The 20,154-nt window shown below is 38.9% G+C and overlaps 1 protein-coding gene across 5 annotated transcripts in view; it reads left to right on the forward strand.

Moving 5' to 3' along the window:
* Positions 1–3,378: 3,378 nt before the first annotated feature.
* The window catches only part of FUT8 (fucosyltransferase 8), a 416,362-nt gene continuing 399,586 nt past the window's right edge, over positions 3,379–20,154 (forward strand). For all 5 annotated transcript variants that reach the window (XM_043987138.1, XM_043987143.1, XM_043987142.1 and 2 more), the window contains exon 1: positions 3,379–3,692. The gene's annotated coding sequence lies outside the window, so the exon portion shown is untranslated. The remainder of the gene's footprint in view (positions 3,693–20,154) is intronic.

Raw genomic sequence — 20,154 nt, forward strand, 5'->3', positions numbered from 1 at the left:
AATATTTGTAAAGTACAATGTAAACCTTAAAGTGCTATATAACTGCTAGCTGCTATTATTACTATCAGTATTGACTGTAGTCATCAGTGGATTGTATAAAGCTTCTTGGACTGAGATCTTCAAAAAACAAATTTGTTCTAAAATGTCAGTTTTTCTCCTGAAAAGACAAGGACTGTATGTGATTTCAAAACTCCCTCTACCAGTTCTTTGCATCATGTTTGGGAGCAGATGCTGAGTGTTGGGATATTTCAAGACCTTCTTAGGTTTAGGTACAGCCCTGCTAGATAGAAGTTTAGTTGCCACAGCCAGACTTAGATCCCTGGGGAAGTTAAAGCAAATCATATGGAGGTAGTTATAGTGTGTGCTGTAATGGAAAGAGCAGCCCATTTGGAGTCAGGAGATACTAGGGTTTGAATCCTTTTTCTGACACTTTTTCCTTTTCTGTAAAAGGGGGAAGCTAATTGAACTGTAATAGCTTCTTGCCATATGGGGTTCTGGTGAGGATCTTAATAAGATAATGTATATAAAGAACTTTGTAAACCTTAAAGGGCTAGATAGATGTCAACTGTAGCAACATTTTTATTACTATATCTTCTAATATATGCTGTTTGGTCACTTTTAAGTCTTTGTGAACCCTTTTGGGGTTTTCTTTGGCAAAGATACTGGAGTGGTATGCCATTTCTTTCTCCAGCTCATTTTTACAGATGAGGTAACTGAGGCAAACAGGGTTAAGTGACTTGCCCAGGGTCACACAGCTAAAAAATTTGAGGCTAAATTTGAACTCAGGAAGATGTCTTCCTGACTCCAGGCCTGACATGCTATCCACTGTGACACCTGGCTGCCCAGTTTGTGCAATATACATGTTACCTTCAAAAGTACTCCAAGGGGGGCAGCTAGATGGTGAAGTGGTTAAAGCACTGGCCCTAGATTCAGGAGTATCTGAGTTCAAATCCAGGCTCAGACACTTGACACTTACTAGCTGTGTGACCCTGGGCAAGTCACTTAACCCCCATTGCCTGCAAAAAAAAAAAAAAGTACACCAAGTCCTTAACTGACAAATTTTCTCACTCCTGGAATTTTCCTTGAGCATTTATTTTTTTTGATCTTCTTTCAAAAGTTAAATTAATTGCTCTATTCCATTTCTCCAGCCATCCTTTAATGGATTGTAAAGTCCTTTTTTAGGGTAGAGAAGTTGTCATTTACAAATTTTTTTAAAGCACAGTCCTTTGCAGGCAGTAAGTGCTTAATAAATGTTTCATTCTTTAAAGAAATGAATGCATTAATCAATTGTAATTATAATTGGTCAATTAATTCACAAACAACAAACAGGTAAATGAATTATGCGCTTGTGCAATTGAACGAAGATTTAACATTTTTTTTGGTAGAGGAAAATCACCCCCTAAATTTTCAAGTGAAGAAAACTGAGGTACAGATAGGAAATTGATTTGTTAATTAATGGCTTACAGCCATTTTCAAGAATTGTAAAAGAACACCTTTTTATTTTAGCCTTCTGGAAAGATTATTTTAGATGTTGCCCCTTAATGGCTTCCCCTCGATCCACTCTAAAGAATTGTAAATACCTAATAATTGTGACATCAGGGGTGGGGGTGGGGGTGGGGGTATTCTTTCTGGCTGCACATAGTAGCCCCAGGCACCAGCTGCAGTAGAAGCTAGTCTTGAAATTTCACAATTCCAGTTCTGGCTGTAAATAACCTTGGAGAAGTTGCTCCACCTTATAATAATAACTCATTAAAAATGACTGTAAAATACTTAGTGGAAGACACCGGAGTTAGAGGACGGGGTGTAATTATCACATGAAGGTTTTGGAGAGTGAGTCCAATATTCCTTATTAGCCAGTCTGGGTGATCCCGACAGCCAGTCTATCTGAAACCCACTCTTTTTTCAAGTATTCCACATATGAACCTAACATCTCTAGGTAGCTGCTGTCTGCTGGGTGACTGTACTTATCAAATCGTGCAGCCTTGCATTTTCAAATGACATTACCCGAGAAGAGGGAATGACCTCCTCTTTTACAACTCATCCCTACCCCTCTGAGAGTCAATGATGTTGCGCCCCAGGGCTCGGAGGCAAGAGTTCGGGAAAGGACCACGCTACCCCGGTCTCTGATTGGGTCAGGCGCATTCCACTCATACTCTCTCGCTCTCTGATTCGTCGATTCCGCACCCCTCGCTTTTCGTCTCCTTTCTTTCATTGGGTATTTATAATTCCCCTCCTCTAGGCCCTACTTCTCGGATTGGACCGAGGAGACAGCCCATCAGTCGGCTGGGCTCCCAAGCAGCGAACGTTCGCTCGCTTCAGTTGCCAGCTCCAGGACTTTTAAATGTCTGGGTGGGCGGGGAGCTTTGTAGGAAAAAGGATGCCCCTTTCCCTTAGGTGTGCGTGGTGGAGGCAGCGTAGTTTTAACCTTTCGCAGCATCGGAGGCCGCCTTGGTCCTGCTCCCTTACTAGGGACTTTTCCAAGCGAGGCTGGTAGAGTTGCCAGGCACGTACAGAAACTCACGCCCGGCCTCCCCATAACGTCTTTTCCTCTGCACAATGAAGCGGAGCTTGGGCGGATGAGTTCTAAATCAATGAAAAAAGCGATCGAACCGTAAGGGAGGGCATGTCTCACATAGCAATGCTTGTTACATGCTGTTGTCGTGCTGGCGGACCAAGGTCCCCGCGGGACCGTGCAGCACTGTCCAGTACCTAAGTACTCAAGCAGTCCAGTATTCCCCGTAGAGGCACTAAGAAAATTGTCACGAGGTGCTTCTATTTTGCGGACACCGAAGGAATACTGCAAACCCCAGCTGGCGTACCCTTCCCAGGGCAAAGGGGAGTCCTGGCTTTGCCCAGGGCAGCCTTTCCTCACTCCTCCTCCTAAGCCCTGGTACTCTGTGATCCTTGATGAGAATGAATATAGCGTTTTCCTTTACAGCTCGAGTGGGAGTGCATGCGCACGTGTGTGGCTGAAGAATTGCGGAAATGCCCCCGCGTCCCGGTGTATTTTCTCCACTTGGTTTGGACGTGGATGTTCCCGCTGCTGCCGCGCCACCCAAGAACGGAAAAAAAAAAAAGGAAAGGGGGTGGGGAAGAAGCACTGGCACATGCCAGGGTCGCCGTAGGTGGCAGCGGCTGGCGCATGCGCACGTGAACCCATGCCGGGCCATGAACGGCGAGGGGCGCGCGCCCCTTTCGCGCGCGCATGCTTGCGCTATCATAGGCTCCCCCAGCCTGCGTTCTTGTCAGAGTCGCTCTGGCGCGTGCGCGCGTTATCTCCGGCTGACTCGCCTAGTTTTTTTTTCTTCCCTCCCCTAGCTCTCGCAGCCTCTCTAACCTCCGGCACTCCACCCCCGCCCCACCATCCGTTCCCTTCTCCCCCCCCCCCCCCCACCACGGAATGGGGTTCGCGCTGCTCTGGGTCGCGCGCCCAGTGGCCGGCTCGCGCTGTCAGCGTCCGCCCAGCTCGCGCCGCCTCGCGCTCCCCCTCAGTCAGTGGCGCCGAAGGCTCCGTTAAACGGCGGCGGCGGCGGTTCCTGTTTCCGTTTCTTCTTCTCCTCCCCGAGTCGGGAGTAGCATCCTCCTCCACGCAGCACCCCTCCCACTCCCACTCCCCCTTGCCGGGCAGCGACTGCCGGAGACGGTGGTGGCTGGAGACGAGCCGCCGGATCCCTCCCTCCCTCCCTCCACGGGTAAGGGGGCGTCGGGGCGTCGCGCGGGGCTGGGGCCGGGGGTCCCCAGCGGCGGGGAAAGCGCGGGGACCCGGGGAACCCGAGGACTTGGGGCCGCTTCTCTCCTCCCAGGCCTGCGGCTGCCGCTTAAACAGCGGTTCCCGGAAGGAGCGGGGGAACAAATCCCTCCTCCTCCTCTTCGCCCCCATCCCTCCGGAGACCCTGGAGCGGGGGGCGGGGGTGCTGGGGGAGCAGCCCTGGGAGCTCCAGGTGTGGGAGCCCTGGGGTAAGTGGGGCCGGGGCGTCTCCTGCCTGGGGCGGGAGGGGCGCTGTTGCTCTCCTCCTAGGAGCGCATCCTGCCCTGGGGGGCAAAGGAGATGGGCTGGGGCGGGGGGGGGGGCGAGCCGTCGGGGGCTCCTCCTCCCTGTCCTCACCTTCTCCTTAACCTCCCACTCAGTTCAAGCACTCCGGCCGGTGGGCATCATCGTGCGCTTGTTTTTAATAATCCGAATGGAAATGGGAGAATGGATCTGCACCCAGAACAACCCCCCCCCCCATGGGAGGAAGAAGAGAGAGCAGCCCCTTTAGGGGTGCGTGCTTCAGTTAGAGAAGGGGGGGGGCTCTCACCTCCTTTTAATGGAGAGGTGATGGTAACTTGACTCTAAAAGCTGGAAGGGCTAGGTGAGGGTGGGGGTTGTGATAAAAGAGCTAATCATCTCTTTTGTGGGGAGGTTTGTCCTGCCTGCGAGGCTGTGCATCACCTGTTATTCACTGACAATTCACTTTGGGGGTTGCAACCTTCTGCCACACTGAACGTCAGAGAACTACTGCATAAAACTACTCTAAAGTTGGACGGCAGTGGCCACATCTGGGTTTAACCTTGATTTGATTTTTTAGGGTTGAGCCTTCTTTTATGTTTGGGCATAGGAAAATTTAAAAAGGCACATACGATTCCACGTACTGTATTTATTTAAGCCAGTTAGGGAGGGTAAAGTCAGAATTTCCATTCGGCAGCCGTAGACCTGCAATTGCCAGTTCCTTAGGACGATTTTTTTTTTAACAGTTTAAATGAAAACTCACAAGGATTTGGCTAATTTTTGCTTAAAGCCAATATATGAAGCAAATAGATTTCTTAATAGTTTTTTTTCCCATCAAAGATACTCTTTACTTTCTTGTTGACTAAGTTTGTATATTTGTTTTTATGAAGTAGATGCACTTTTGAAAAGTATTATGTTGAAAATGTATTATAAAAGCAATTAAATCTATTTAAACACCGTAGGGTTATTTATGCTTACTGGAAAAAGTTGTGGTATCACTGGCTAAAATAATTTTTCCTCCAAAAGCTGTTTCATAAAGTGAGCTCCAATGTTTCTCTAATCTTTTGTATCGTGGCACAAAATTTTGAGATTAAAATATATTTACTTGTGATTTATGAGTAACTCATTCAATAGTAAGGTTGAGGGAATCCAGATTTGAAATTGTGAATCATAGAGGTTTAGTTTCTCAAGAATTTAGGCAATCAGGAATTTGAAAAGGATCTAAAAACTACTGAAGTTGCTTGGGAGGCAAAACATTTTCCTTTTACAGCTTTAGAACTTCAGAATTCTTAAATTGAAGAACTAGCTGAACAGCTGGAAGGAAACTTGCATAGATAGCAGAAACAGATGCAAAAATATTTTCTTTATCTTTGATCAAGCAATGAATTAGGCAAACAAAAGTGGAAAGTGTTATACAGAGTGCTAGAATCTGGTTTACTGGGATAGTGAATTTAGATTAATTTCATTGAAATGAAGAATTGTAGAAAGATTCTATTTTAAGCAGTTTTTACATTTAACTGCAAAATCATTTTGTAAGTGTCCAGATGTATTTTCCTGTATGTCATGGTTGCAATGGATGAGATTATAAGAATCATTCTGATTAAATTCTGCAATTCTTTGGTGCTTTAAAAAAATTCAAGCACTGACATTCTTTTGAAAATTGTTGAATTTTTAGTACTTGTCAATGGCTTGGTACAACCAGTGAGTGAATCGTGTTTATATCTTAAATGCAGTTGCAACATTAGTAGTATGGTCTGGAGGGGGAGCTAGTGCCAAAGCAAAGTATAGCTTAATTTATGCTGGAACTTTTAAAAAGCCTTAAAGAAGATTTCCTGTGACCAGTATTATTATTATTAAAAGGGTAGGAAACATATATTTGTATATATAGTTAGTTATTTGTCGATACTAGTCAGGAATATTAGAATATATTTTTGTGTAGAATAAAAAATAGGATTTTTTTTCAGTTTTTATGTTCTGAAATTTTGGACAGCCAATAGAAACAATAAGCATTTAATTTCTCACGAAATAACAGTGAATGTGTGATCAAGAACTTAATGTATGATCATGTTCTCATTGTGCTTAGTGCAATATAGTAGAAACAAGTCTAGAGAGAGGTGAAGCCTTGCCAAGCCCTTAGTGCTTGTTTGTAACCTTTTATTTAAAATAGCCAATCCATAATTTTGATATTTTAACCACACCCCTGGCATAATTTAAGAGATTAGAATGTGTATAAGCAAGAGCATTTAATGTGTATGAGTGAATATAGTCTCCAGAAACTTTATAGGTCTTTTTTGATAAGGAATTGGGCTGTTCATACATCTGGGGAGTAGGGATCCCAAGGTCACTTCCTAACTGCTTCTTCCTGCAATATAGCGCAGTGAGTTAAACAGCTGACCTATTAAATTGGATTGATGCCTTTTGGATATAAAGCAATGATATTTGTTGCAGTTTTAAAAAATATTTTTATTTAGATTTATAAACTGTAAGCCAGTTAAGTATGTTAAATTATTTTCTGGTAGTCCAAATCAAAGACTAGAATCTGATGGTGATAACCATCTTAAAAATATTAGAATATTCATTTAGAAAGGGATGGATTTGAGGGTGTTGGTTGTATACTCTTTAATAAGCATTATGTAAATAAGTATCAGTATATGCTTTTAAAGTAAAAACACATTTCTTTTAAAGGTATGACAGCATCTGTGGGCAACAGAATAGTGAGGAACATTTGTACGAAGTGTTTAATGCCATAAGGTAAACACAATTTTATAAAACTTGCTAGACTATTTTGTTTACCTTGCATATCTTTTAGGATAGTTGCTTTTGGTTTGTTATACAGTATGCTTAGGGAATTTATGATCTTTTGAATGTTAAATGTGCCTTTTATTGCAGCACATTTTGCAAATTGTAAAAGTTGCCATCATTTAAGTTTATAATCTGTAGTAATAAACATAAAACTAAGCTACTTGAATAAAAATTCAATTTTTCTATTAGAAGACAAATCCAAACCTCTCTGAAAACCAGTAGCTAATATTTAAAGCAAAAAAGGAGTGACTTTCACTTCAGAATCAATAGTGAATAGTGTTTTATCTGAACCCAGATCTAATGGCAACTTTAGGTTTCCAGTCATAATTTCAAGTGTAGTAGGTGTGGCTGATAGAGGAATAGATCCTGGATTGCCCTTTGGACTGGGAATTTTTATGCTTTATGTTTATCTTCTATACAGTGTGGGGTTTCTTTTCTGCAGTCTGGACTATTACTTCCTTTCCTTAAATTATACTTTCAATTACCATTCCTGCCGTTATGATAAGCTAAAATTTAAGTTGAACTAAAAAGAATGTATAGATAAAAGATGTAGCTTTTTGGGGGACTTTTTCATTTAAAGACATTTGCTTTGCAGATATTTGCCTGTATCAACCTCCCCCCCCCCCCAACAACAACACACACAAAAACTGCAACCAAAACTAAAACTTTCCACCTTGCCCATACATTTTTAAAAAGGGAACAAAGTTAAGTCCTGTTAGCCTTCTGGTATGAGTTTTCGTTCCAAGGAAAATGTGTTTATATATGATGATATCTGTTATACTCACGTACCTGCATATACACACACAAATAAATTCTTAGCCTTATTTTTAGAAGGAAGAAAAATGAGTATGTACAACATTATGCTAGTATTAGCCAAAATGCAATGGAGGTTTTACTAGCTCATGTTAAACTTGAGAGAGGAAGCCTTGTATAGTGTATTCCACCAGACCTGGAATTTCAGAAGACTTGAATTCAAGTGCCACCTCACTGTGTGGTCTTGGGGAAGTCATTTAATTTTCCAGCAGCTAGGCAGCTCTAAGACTCTTACGTTTCAGAGAGTTTCTTATCTCCAGAAATACCAGTGAAAAAATTTCTTAGTTCCTATTCCCCATATTAAACTCTAGAAAAGAGAGGTGTATCATTTCGGATTGTCATTTCTCATGAAGAATGCTTCGTTGTATTTGCTGAAAACTAAAGTGGCTATTACTTGTATCATTTAGAAGAATTTTATTTTTGCAAAGAAATTTTTTGGGGAAACTTTTAATGAGACTTTATTGGGCAATAATATTAATGTATGACTTGCTGATGTGTTTCAGCTTCATCTTTGTGGTGATGATTTTTTTTTCTGGGAAGTATTATGACAATCTTTCCTTTAATATTATGCCAATATTTCATTGTTTTCTATAATGTATTTTTTTATTTGAGGGGTTAAAATCAGAAAATTATATTTATCGTGTTGGAAATAGTGTATTTATTTTCCTTGTCCTATTTTTGAGCTTTTTTTGAATAAATAATGGCAAATGTGAATATTGATTTAAGTTTTAGATGGCCCCTATTTTCTTTCTATTGTCGTCATGGTTAATGGGAAGTGTAAATAAAGTTCATAGTTTATAAAATAAGTAATAAAAATGTTGAGGCATTCATCAGTTACAATCATAGATGTGAATAGGAAATTAAGCTGTATTTTTGTTTTCTAATTGGCACTGTCAGAAGCATTTCCTGATGTGAACTTTAAATGAAAAAAGCAACCACTTTATGAATATAATGAATATAAATGAAAGATTTGACTATTTGGAAATAATCCAGACATAAAGAAAAGTAAACTGGTCCAGTATATGGGACTCCTCCCCCCTCCCCTCCTCCCCTTCCCTTTTTTAAAAGACAGAGACTACTATTTAACAACATCATGTATACTAATTTTGTGGTGGTTTTTAAAATTGCATTTATGTTTTAGTTTCCAAACTACCTGTTGCCAAGAAACAGTGAATTTAGTTATAGTATGAATAGTAAGGTTTGGTTTTTTTAAAAAAACTATATGATTAAGACCATTAATTAGAATTATAAGTGTAAATTTGCACCAAGCCAAATTTTAGGAAGGACTTCATTATTATCCTTTTTGAATTGTGAAATGATTAATCTTTTGGATACAAAAATTTTCTTTTTATATAAATTCAAATAAAAGGTATATACACCTAAAAATAAATAAAAGTTTCAGAAGAGTTCATATATGTTTATATAAGTTCAAATAAAAGTTATACATATCTGTATATACCTATAAAAGTTATCCATACCTATACATACCATATATATGTCAGGTATATGCATATATGTCTATATATGCTATATAATACTTGTTTACATATATGCAGTTTATAGAGTGTGGACTGCCTAAGCATCTGCAGTAGGGAGAGGAATAGATGAACCTTAATTTGGTTCTGGTGATTTTTTTCTTTCTTTTTTGGCCTTCGGTGAGCTGCCTTCAAGTGAGGTAGAATTTTACATGCTAAAACTGGAGACCTAAGGTTTGCCTTAGCTGAAGAGGAAGAGTCAGTAATGGGGTAAATCAATTTCCTCCTTTCTCTGATTTTCCTTTCTTCTTTTTCCCCACTTCCTCTCTTTTTTCTTCTTTCACTTGGCCTTGGCCTTCTACTGGAAGAGAATGAAGTTGGCTCAGGGAGGGATATGATGTAAGAACGAAAGTCTTAGATGAAGGAGGGAGTATGGATGGGATTGAAGTCATAGGTGGCAAAACTTTGTCAAAAAGGAGGGATAGCTTTTCCTTTTATTTGAATAAGTAAATTTCTGATAATAAAATTCCAGTCTTCTTTCTCATTATGGATTTTCAAAAGCTATGCCAGAGGAGCATAAATTCTAGCAAGTGTTATTAAAGCTAAAACGGCTTCAAGAATAGACCAGGGGGTTGTATTGTCATTGTTCTAGAACCAGTCTTGCTATGTTGAGAGATTCATTTTAAGAAGGTTGTACCACTAGGTGATAAATTTCCCTTCCCCAGCAACTCACTTAATAGAACATTTTACTAAGGTACAGAGGGGTTATGATCTGCATCAATGGAGGGAGTGTTCACATTGATCAAATCACTGTCTTTTCAATGGAAAATATTGTAGGATTTCAGGAACTTGGAACAATAGACAATTAGAGAGTTGAGGAAAGAGAATGGGAAAGACTAGAAATTAAAATTATTGCTAACATCCATATCTAGGGCTTTAATGCTAGGTAGGTGAAATTCTGTAGTAACAGTCTGAAACAGAATCACAGCTGACTGGGGCTCCATTTTTAAATAAAACTACGCAAACATTGTAAATGTTAACCTGGTACTTCTCACCAGGACAAAAATATTGTTAGGATAAGAGGTATGAGGGAGGTGTATCTTTAATGTTTGAGTAAACAAAGAATATTAGGCTCTCTTGAATTAAGTCAAAGAAGGGTATGTTGTATACTATGTAAGCTAAAAATAGTAAACATGTAGAGAAACCTTAATGTATTATTAGCAACACATTCGTTTTAATTTAAACACTAACAGAATCATTTTATTATAGTGGCAGAAAGATGTAAGGAAAATGAAATCTCCAAAGAATTCTTCTGTACCTGGGAGCAGCTTGCCAGATCTAGAGGAAAGAACCTATCAGCTGTAACTGACTGCAGAGTCCCACCCACAGCAGTGCAGATGGATCTAAAGGGAAAAATGATGAATAAACCAAAGTCTTTTCAAGGGAACTCTGTACAGGTTTCCTAAACTTCATGTGCAGTTTCTGTAATTCTTCTTTGTAATGACTTCTGTTCCATTTAGAGGCAGGGTATTTTAGCTTTGGGGAATTTCGAAGAGGAAAAAAATCTGAAATCAGGAAGAAACAGAATTTTTATCATTTTACACATTTTTGGGAAAACTTCTTGGACCTCAACGACAGCTCTACTCTAATGCTTCATTGTGATGTGGAGATGACCCAAGATTCTTGAAGGCTGTGTGTCAGCATACCATAAGCTTTGGTGGTCCTACCAAGCCTGAAAGGCCTTGTATAAAAACATATCTGCACTCTTCTAGATTATTTAAATTCATAAGGGCTTATTGGGGAGTTTGAGGTTTTTCAGTCACAACAACTTTCAAAGAACATTTGGTGAAGAGCAGAGGGCATTGCTGTCTATATTGGTTGAAGGATTCTACCATGCCAAAATTGGTGGCTCCTTGAACTGCCCTTAGAATATTTCTTGGAGTTTTAAAAATATGTCTCCAAGGAGTTTAAATTAAGTCTTATTTTTTGTCTTGAGTAATTTACAGCAATAATCTATTCATTTAATTGTTCTTTCGCAGCGATACTAAATCCTTACATTTATTTGGTACTTTAAGATAAAAGAAACACATTCACAACAGTGCTGTAACATTGATAGTTTGAGTATTTTTATTCGAATTTGACTGAGGAAGCAGACTTAGAGGACTACTATAAGGACTATTTATTCAGGGTCACAGAGGGGAGCCTACAGAGTCCTGACTCCCTGATCACTACAGTTCTCTCTGTACCACTGTGCTTCTGGAGTGGCATAATGGAAAGAAGTGAGGAAAGTGAGTAATGAAACTTAAGTTCAAGTTCTGGCTCCACCACATATTAGTTATATGATCTGGGATGCAAAAACAAAACCTTGACACTCTGGGTATCAGTTTCCTCTTTAGGAAAGTGAGGAGGTTGGACTAAATGAGGGCCATTCTTTCCAGATATAAAATTATGTGATTTGAATGGTTCAGAAGAAAACAATTTTTGAGTTACCATCTCACACCCATCAAACTAGCAAAAATGATTAAAAGCAATAAAACTCAAATGTTGGAAGTATTCTTGTAGAACCTTTTTGAAAGCATTCTATTAATATGCAATAGAAGTTACAAAAATAATTGTAGTCTTTGACCCAGTTATTCTGTTGTTGGGTGTTGTGCCTTGAAAGTATTAATAGAAAAATAACACCAAAAAGTTGTTTTCATGGTATTATTATAAATAATTTAAAAAAAACCTGAAGAATCAAATATCCAATAGCCACTTAAATCAATTGTAGTATATAAATGCAGGAACAGTATTGTTTGGTTAAGTCTCACAAGGATGAGGGGTACAAAGAAACCTAAAGACCATTTAATGCAAAACATAAAAAGCCAAAGTAGAAACGAATGGGTGAAAAATTCTGACTTGTGGGGCTTTAGTGGGAATAAAGAAAAGCTCTATTTTCTGCATTGAAGTTAATTTAACGGTAAATAGTTACTAAGGACATTTAATTAGTTGTATTGTCTAATATTGTTTTAAACAAATTAATTAAAAACCCTTTAAATCTAGCCATTCTGTTATCCTATTTCTTTTTTTTTCTTTTCTAGATTGTACTTTACTTTCTGTAAAGAATTAATTGTTATTTGAGGTTTTTATGACCCCATCTTTTGGCTAGAATTAAAAAAAAAAAAACAAAACCAAAACGATAGCACTCACACTGGCCTCTGGGGCTCCGCAAACTGCATGGTGCTCCCACCCACTGGTTGTAGCTGTCGCCATGGTGCTGGCACTTCACATCATCACCACTTGTCGACGCCTACATGGGCCTGTCAAAATTACAATGATTGGAAGCCTAGTGAGGGCAGTCATGTGACTGTCAGAGTGGCCTGCCATTTGGCTGGGGGCTGTCTGGGGTCTGCTGGGAGAAGGGAGGAGATTCATTCTAGCTGGAAGCTGGAAGGCGACAGGACGCTGCTGTGTATTCTCAGCTGATTCCTGGGCAGTGGTGTTACTCAGATTGTATAATTTCCCTTTCCCCATTTTATTTTCTTTCCCTTGATCCTACTGATCCTGTTTGTGTTTGTTTTTTTTAAGTTCGTTCTTGTTAAATAAATCCTGCTCTGTTTTGAGGGAGGCTGCTGGTCTTCTTCCTTGCCCCAATATTGCGGCGAGCTGCTTAGCTAACACTCCCCAATTAAAAATTGGTCCCCACATTTCTTAAATTTTTTTGTTGGCTTTCTCTTAATGGTAAAATCTCTTAAGAATTAATTGAGGCAGCTAGGTGGCACAGTGGATAGCCTTGGATTCAGGAGGACCTGAGTTCAAACCCAGCCTCAGACACTTACTAGCTGTGTAACCTTGGGCAAGTCACTTAACCCCCATTGCCCTGCCAAAAAAAAAAAAAAGAATTAATTGACAAGTTTCCAAACCTTGGGGCCAGGATTGTATGAGACCTTTTCCAGGTTTGTAAGGGAGATAGAGGAGAAAGATGTGAAGTAGTGGCCAAAATACTTGGATATTTTTAAGTACAAGTCCCCATGAGGGTATGTCCGCTCTTTTCAATAGAAACAAAGTTCAAATCAAATGCAGCAAAACTGATACTTAAAAAGTTTAATTCCTTCTAACTGGTGAGTAGTATCAGAAAGGGAGCAAGCACCCATAAGGTAATGGACCTTCCTTTACGTGTCCTGTTCCTATCCACCTGTCTCCTCTTCCTTGGGCACTTTGCTCACTGTGGAAGCCTGTTTTGGGTAGAGCAGATGGCTTGGTGCATCTCAGTGCTAATCTGAAGCTCCCTCCCGACTAGTCTCACCCAAATGGGGTGGGACCTGGAAGGTAGGTTCCCCTGGGGTTGGCCTACTTTGTTTTACTTCCAGAGCAAGGAAATCCTTTGGAACTTATTGGGTCCTGGAGAGAGTTGGGGAGAGTTACAATCCCTTTTTACCTTTCCCCTGTCTCTGACCTCAGGTACTAGGCGCATGATTTCTGTGAAGGGTTAAAGATTGGAGGTGACCTGCCTACTACTATCATGTTCTATCTTTGGGAGGCAATATGGTACAGTGGAGAGAGAGAACTGAATTTGGCATCTCAGGCATTGGAGTTTTTCTAGGTAGAAGCTGGAAAACTACTTGGCTGGTATATGGTAGAGAAGCATCTTTTTCCAAGTATGTGTTGGAGTGTAGTCCAACCTCTGGAATAAAGTCTGGCCTCCGAGGAAACTTTTAATTCTTAAATTCTATGATTCTATAATCTGTGTTCAAATCCCAGCCTTGCCACCTGTGTGACTGGGCAAGTAATTCAACCCCTCTGGGCCTTAGTTTCCTCATCTAAAATGAAAGGATTGCATTAGATGACATCTCTAAGATCATATGATCTTTGATAGTGAACATGGCACAATGCTTAATGCTTAATTTTATTGTATGTGTAATATATATAAAACTATAATAAACTTAATTTTATGGAAATAAAAATGAGTCAAGAAAATGTTTATTTTATGAAAACCTAGATATGAAAATTTCATTCATTTATTTAATAATTTAGTAAAAGGCATGTTTGGAAACCACTGACCTAACATTACCTTTGAATACTGTGTAAATATTGTTAAAATTCTCAAAATAGCTTGGAAGGGGGGAAATTCTTTAAGCCTAGTTAATAGGTAATAATGAAAAAATCATGGCACCTCTTTGTACTGACAGAGTTTCAGAAGCGTGTGATGAAGTTCCATAGCTAACTCTTAAATTAGTAAAAACTAAGTTTCTTCTGGGCAACTAGGTAGTGAAGTAGAGCACTGGCCTGGGAGAAAGGAAGACTTCATCTTAAATTCAAATCTGGCCTCAGACACTTAGTAGCTATGTGACCATGGGCAAGTCACTCAACCCTGTTTGCCTCAGTTTCCTCATTTGTAAAATGAAAAGGAAATGGCAAACCACTCCAGTAACTTTGACAAGAAAACTCTAAATACGGTCACAAGGCCCAGGTACTCTGTTCATACTGTACCACCTAGTTGCTTGATTACTATAGTCTACATTGGAAGTATTTGATATATTCTTTTTACTATCACTTCTCCCATGTATAAAGATGCAGGCATTTTTATTCTTTATAAGAGTACCTGGAAAGGTTAGTGGGTGGGCAGGAGTAACAACTACTTGGATTTCAATATTTGCATAAGTTATCAGATGGTACTTTAAGCTGCTCCACTCCTCACATATGTGAGATTAGGCTATCTACTTGAGCACTGCACCAACCACAGAAAAATATCTGGGTTCCTTCTCCATTCAAGCTAACCATTTAGTGCCTGCTCAAGTTCTATCTCATTTCAGTCTGGACTTTAAAAAACTATCATTTTAATATTTCATCATTTTATCAAAGTGGCTCATGTTCTCATTTCCATTAAGATGCTCATCTCTTACCTAACTTCATGTAACTCAAAGGGATATATATATTTTCATTACAGACTAAAGTATGTTTGCTAGACAGAATAGAACATAAAAGACATAACATTAAAAATCCTATGCAGTTGACAACCTTCAAGATGTGAACCCTCAATTTCCCATTGGTTGGCCTTGTTAAAAATTTTTGACTAATTTTTTCCCCAGACAACAGATTATTTAGATGCTCTTTCTGGATGGGAATAATATGCATTTCTCTGAATTCTTCATATTTTTACTAATTCCTTTTCCATTAATCCCATATGGCTACCAAAGCCATAGACACAACTATCCTTTTGGTGCTTTCTGGATGGGAATAATATGCATTTCTCTGAATTCTTCATATTATTTCTTTGGGAACAGTGATACCTATCCCTTTACATTCATACCAGTCAGTTGCTATTAAGAGCACAAGAGACAAAAAAGAGCTGGACCTTGCTCTCAGGGAGCTTCAATATATATACACTTAGAGAAAATAATGTATTAAAATGCAATTTTGATACTGTGAGTGGGGAGGGCCATATGGAAAGGCTTCATGTGGCACTTGAACTTTGAAGGGAGCTCAGAGTTCTGTGAAGCAAAGGTGAGGAAGGAGTCCATCCTAGGCCATGGGACAGAGCCTCTGCAAATCTTACAGGTGGGAAATGGGATCTAGTGTACAGTTTGATTGGTCTCAGAATGTATAAAGGGGAGTGATATGTAATTAGCCTAGAAAGGCAGGCTAGAGCCAGATTGTGAAAGACTTTAAATGTGAAACAGAGGAGTTTGTAATTTATCCTAGAAGAAATAGGCTGCCACTGGAGCTTTTGGAGTGATGTGGTAGGAGCTGTTCTTTTAGGATTATGGGTTTGGCAGCTGTGTGGTGGATGGATTGGAGAGAGGAGGGACTTGAAGCAGGGACCAATTAGGAAGCTATTGTAATTTGTTTAGCCATTCCTTAATCAAGGGGCATGTATTTCCCCTCAGCTTTTGCTGTTATTAATAGTACTGCTATGAATATTTTTGTTCATGTGGATCCTTTTCTGTTATCATTAGCCTCCTCATAGTTATAAACCAATAATGTGATTGCTGGTTCAAAGGACATGGACAATTTAGTAACTTTTCTTGCAAAGTTCAAAATTGTATTTATGAAAACTTGTCTTTAACAGCACTTTTAACATTGTTTTTCATTTTCTATTTTTGGCAATCTGATGGTGTGAAATTATTTATATATATATGTGTATATATAAATAAATATTTTTCCTGAATTACATGTTCAAACAATTTAAAACTTTTTAAAAGTTCCAAATTCTGTTCTCCCCCTTTGAGACAATAAGTAATCTGATATAAGCTACACATGATCAATCATGTAATACATTGCCATATTACTCGTTTTGTACAAGAAGACTTGGACCAAAAAAAATAAGAAAGAAAGTGAAAAATAGCATGCTTTAGTCTGTATTCAGACATTAGTTCTTTTCTCTGGAGGTGGATAGCATGTTTCATCATGTCTTTGGGATCGTTGTGAAGTCTGAATCGTTTTAATTTACATTTTTCTGGTATAATTTTAACAACTTTTCAGATGATTGTTGATAACTTGAATTTCTTTTGCAAGCTTTTTGTCTATGTTCTGAATGTTTATCTATTAGGAAGTAGTGCTTAAGCTTATAGATTTTTTCAGTCCTCTGAGGGTTTTGGGTATCAGACATGTTAGTATATGAAAGATTTTCTCCCAAACTATATCTCCTCATAGTGCTGTCTTTTATTCTTAGTTTATGTGGAGGCTGGTTAAGAGTTTCATTCATTTTATTACTGTGAAAACCTTTCATTCGTGTGTGTGTTATGACTTTTTTTTGTATTTGGTCTGTTTAAGATTTTGGTTAATCTCATTTGTCTATTAAACTGCTCTCCAGTTTTCCTAATAATTTCCTGTAGAATGACAAATTCTTTTCCCTGTAATTTATTTTCTTAGTTTTATTGAATACTTGACTGCTATAGGCATTTCATTCTAAAAATTGCTTATCCATTCCATTGATCTAATTTCTATTATTCAATTCTAGCAAGTTTTGATAATTATTACATGATAATATAATTTAGGATCTGGCAGTTACCTTTATCTAGTTATTTCCCACATTTGATATACCCAGGATCTTATCTCCTGAGTTCTATTTTTGTATCATCAACTTCCTGTTGCATGCTCTACCTCTTAAACTTAATGCCTCTAAAACAGAACTCATCTCTACACTCCCCCCCTTCAAAAAACTTCACATACTCTTTCTGAACTTCTTTTTTTTTCTAGTCAGCAAGATTTGCAAAAATTTGCAATTTTTGACTTTTTTCCTTTCCTTCATCTCCCACATCCAGTTGAATTGCCAAGTCTTGTTGGTTCTATTTTCACAGTATTTCACATCTGCCCCATACCTATATCCACATGGCTATTATCCTAATTCAGGCCCTCATTACCTCTCATTTGGAATATTTCAGTAGCCTCCTAAAATGGTCTCCCTGCTTTAGATGTCTCCAATGTATTCTTCAAATAGATGTTAAATGTATAGTTTTTAAGTGTAGGCTGGCTGACTATGTCACTTTTCTGTTCAAGAAGTTCCAATGGTTTTCTATTGCCTTTAGTATAAAATCCAAGCTTCTTGGTCTTTTAAAGCCCTTTACAATCTGGCCCCAACCTACCTTTCCATGCTCACTTCATATTAGTGTCTGTTACATGCACCATTTTCCATCTAAACTTGTTTGCTTGCTATTAATTGGAAGTGAAATGCATCTTTTCCTCTGTGCCTTTACACCAGTTGTTTGCTATGCCTAGAATGTACTCAGCTTCTTCACTTCATGGCTTCCTTCAAAGCTAAATTTTAAGTGACTCCTCTTATAGGAACTCAGCTCTTTTTTGCTGTTCTTTTGTTCAGTTGTTTTCAGTCATGTATGACTCTTTGTGACCCCTTTTGGAGTTTTCTTGGAAGAGATACTGGAATGGTTTGACATTTCCTTCTCCAGCTCATTTTACAAATGAGGAACTGAGGCAAACAGGGTTAAATGACTTTTCCCCAAGATCCCACATCTAGTAAGTGTTTGAAGCAAGATTTAATTTTTTTTTTTTTTGTGGGGCAATGAGGATTAAGTGACTTTGCCCAGGGTCACACAGATAGTTGAAGCAAGATTTGAACTCAGGAAGATGAGTCTTCCTAAGACTCCAGGTCTGGCACTCTATCCCCTGTATCACCTAGCTGCACCCCACACCCCCATCCCCATTTTGCTATCTGTTCCCAAATATTTTGTATTTGATATTTTAGGTATATATTGTTTCCTTCAGTAGCATGTGAACTCCTTGAAGGTAGGTTTTATGTGTGTGATCCCAGTGCCCAGCATGATGTGTGGCACATAGTAGGCATTTAATAATAAATACCTGCTGAATGAGTTGAATGAATGAATAAATTATCTGGAATCGCTGTGTGTACCCCTCTCATCCCTTGTATATTTTTAGAAAACTAAATGTTAGTTTTTCAAAGCATTTTTATGGTCCCCAGACATGAAATTTGTTAAGAGAGCTGGAGTAGTTGTTTTCTGTGGGTGTGATATTAGCTGGTTTCTCATTTATTAATCTAAAAGATACTCCAATACCTTCAGTTAGGTGTGCCGTTCTAAGCTAAGAAGTGCAAGTAGCTTTAAGTACTATATTAAAAATTTTTCAAACTGGATTTTGTGATTTTTTTTTTTTCCTGGTAGTAAAGGTTTGAGGACTCTGCTAGTTACAGATAATCAGTTTTTTAAATTTTTCATTATTTAAAAATAAAAGTACAATGTGCTGCCAAGTAGATTTGTCCTAATTAATAAAGATGCTCAATCTTTCATTATGCTGTAATAATGACATGTCTCCAGTTGCAAAAATACCAACTTCAATTTTTAGGAATATTAACAAAGATATGAGTTCCTATGAGGATATGAGGGGCAGCCAGGTGGCGCAGTGGATAGAGCACCAGCCCTGGAGTCAGGAGTACCTGAGTTCAAATCCGGCCTCAGACACTTAACACTTACTAGTTGTGTGACCCTGGGCAAGTCACTTAACCCCAATTGCCTCACAAAAAAAAAAAAACAAAACAAAAAAACAAGGATATGAGAGTCCATGCAGGATTATGGTTTTGTTGAAGGAACATTGGTAAACTGTAGAGAAGAACATTATGTGTTTGTATGTTGAGGTGAATAAGGACCATGCCTACTTGGTCAGTGGTAGGATTATATTTTTATCAAGGAGGGGGAATCGTATGGTGGATAACAGCCAACTGATGGCAAGGATATTGAAGGGCTTTTATAACGTGGTGTGGAGAGTTTAAACTAATTGCCGTAGTTTGTGAGCTTCACCAGAGTATTCCCACATCCCCCACAAAATAACTGACAAGGGGTAACCTGGACATTAGTTCCTATATGCATTCTTCTCACTCTCCTTAGTGAGTATATTGGTGGGGGGATAGCAGGGTGTAGTCAAAGGAAGGCCAGATGTAAAGTTGGAAGGTCTGATTCGAATCTTGGCTTTGCCACTTAATGCTTCCTCTGTGCCACAAGCCACAAGCCATGTGGCTTCTCTGGTTCTCATCTGTAAAATTAGGGGTGTTGGACTAGATTACCTCTAAGGTCCCTAAAGACATGGTCTTAGGAATTTAAAGCTCTTGTGGTGAGAGAAGTATGAACTATAAGGACACTGGGCAGCTAGTTTATGCAGTGGATAAAGTTCTGAGCCTGGAGTCAGGAAGACCTGAATTCAAATTTGGCTTCAAACACTTACTAGCTGTGTGATCCAGGGCAAGTTACTTAATGTTCTCTGTTTGCCACAGTTTCCTCATCTGTAAAATGGGGTTAATAATAGTACCTCCCTCCCAGGGTTGTGAGGATCAAATGAGGTAATATTTGTAAAAGCACTTAGTACAGTTACTGGTATGTAGTAGATACTTAATAAATGCATTTTTTAAGCTTTCACGGTGTCCTTGACCCTTTTCAGTAGGCAAGCTGCACAGATATTGCCTGAGACTGTGTCAGGCTGTTATTCAAACAGTATGTTGTGAGCCAATGCTATTGGATAATTAAAGCTATTCACAGGGAGGTCATGACTCACAATGTTAATTCCTAAGTCACTCCAGAAAGGACATTCCAGCTACTCCTCATGGGGTAGATACAACACGGGATGTGGCAGTTA

This window comes from Dromiciops gliroides, chromosome 2 (genome assembly GCF_019393635.1).
Source record: "Dromiciops gliroides isolate mDroGli1 chromosome 2, mDroGli1.pri, whole genome shotgun sequence".
NCBI lineage: Eukaryota > Metazoa > Chordata > Mammalia > Microbiotheria > Microbiotheriidae > Dromiciops > Dromiciops gliroides.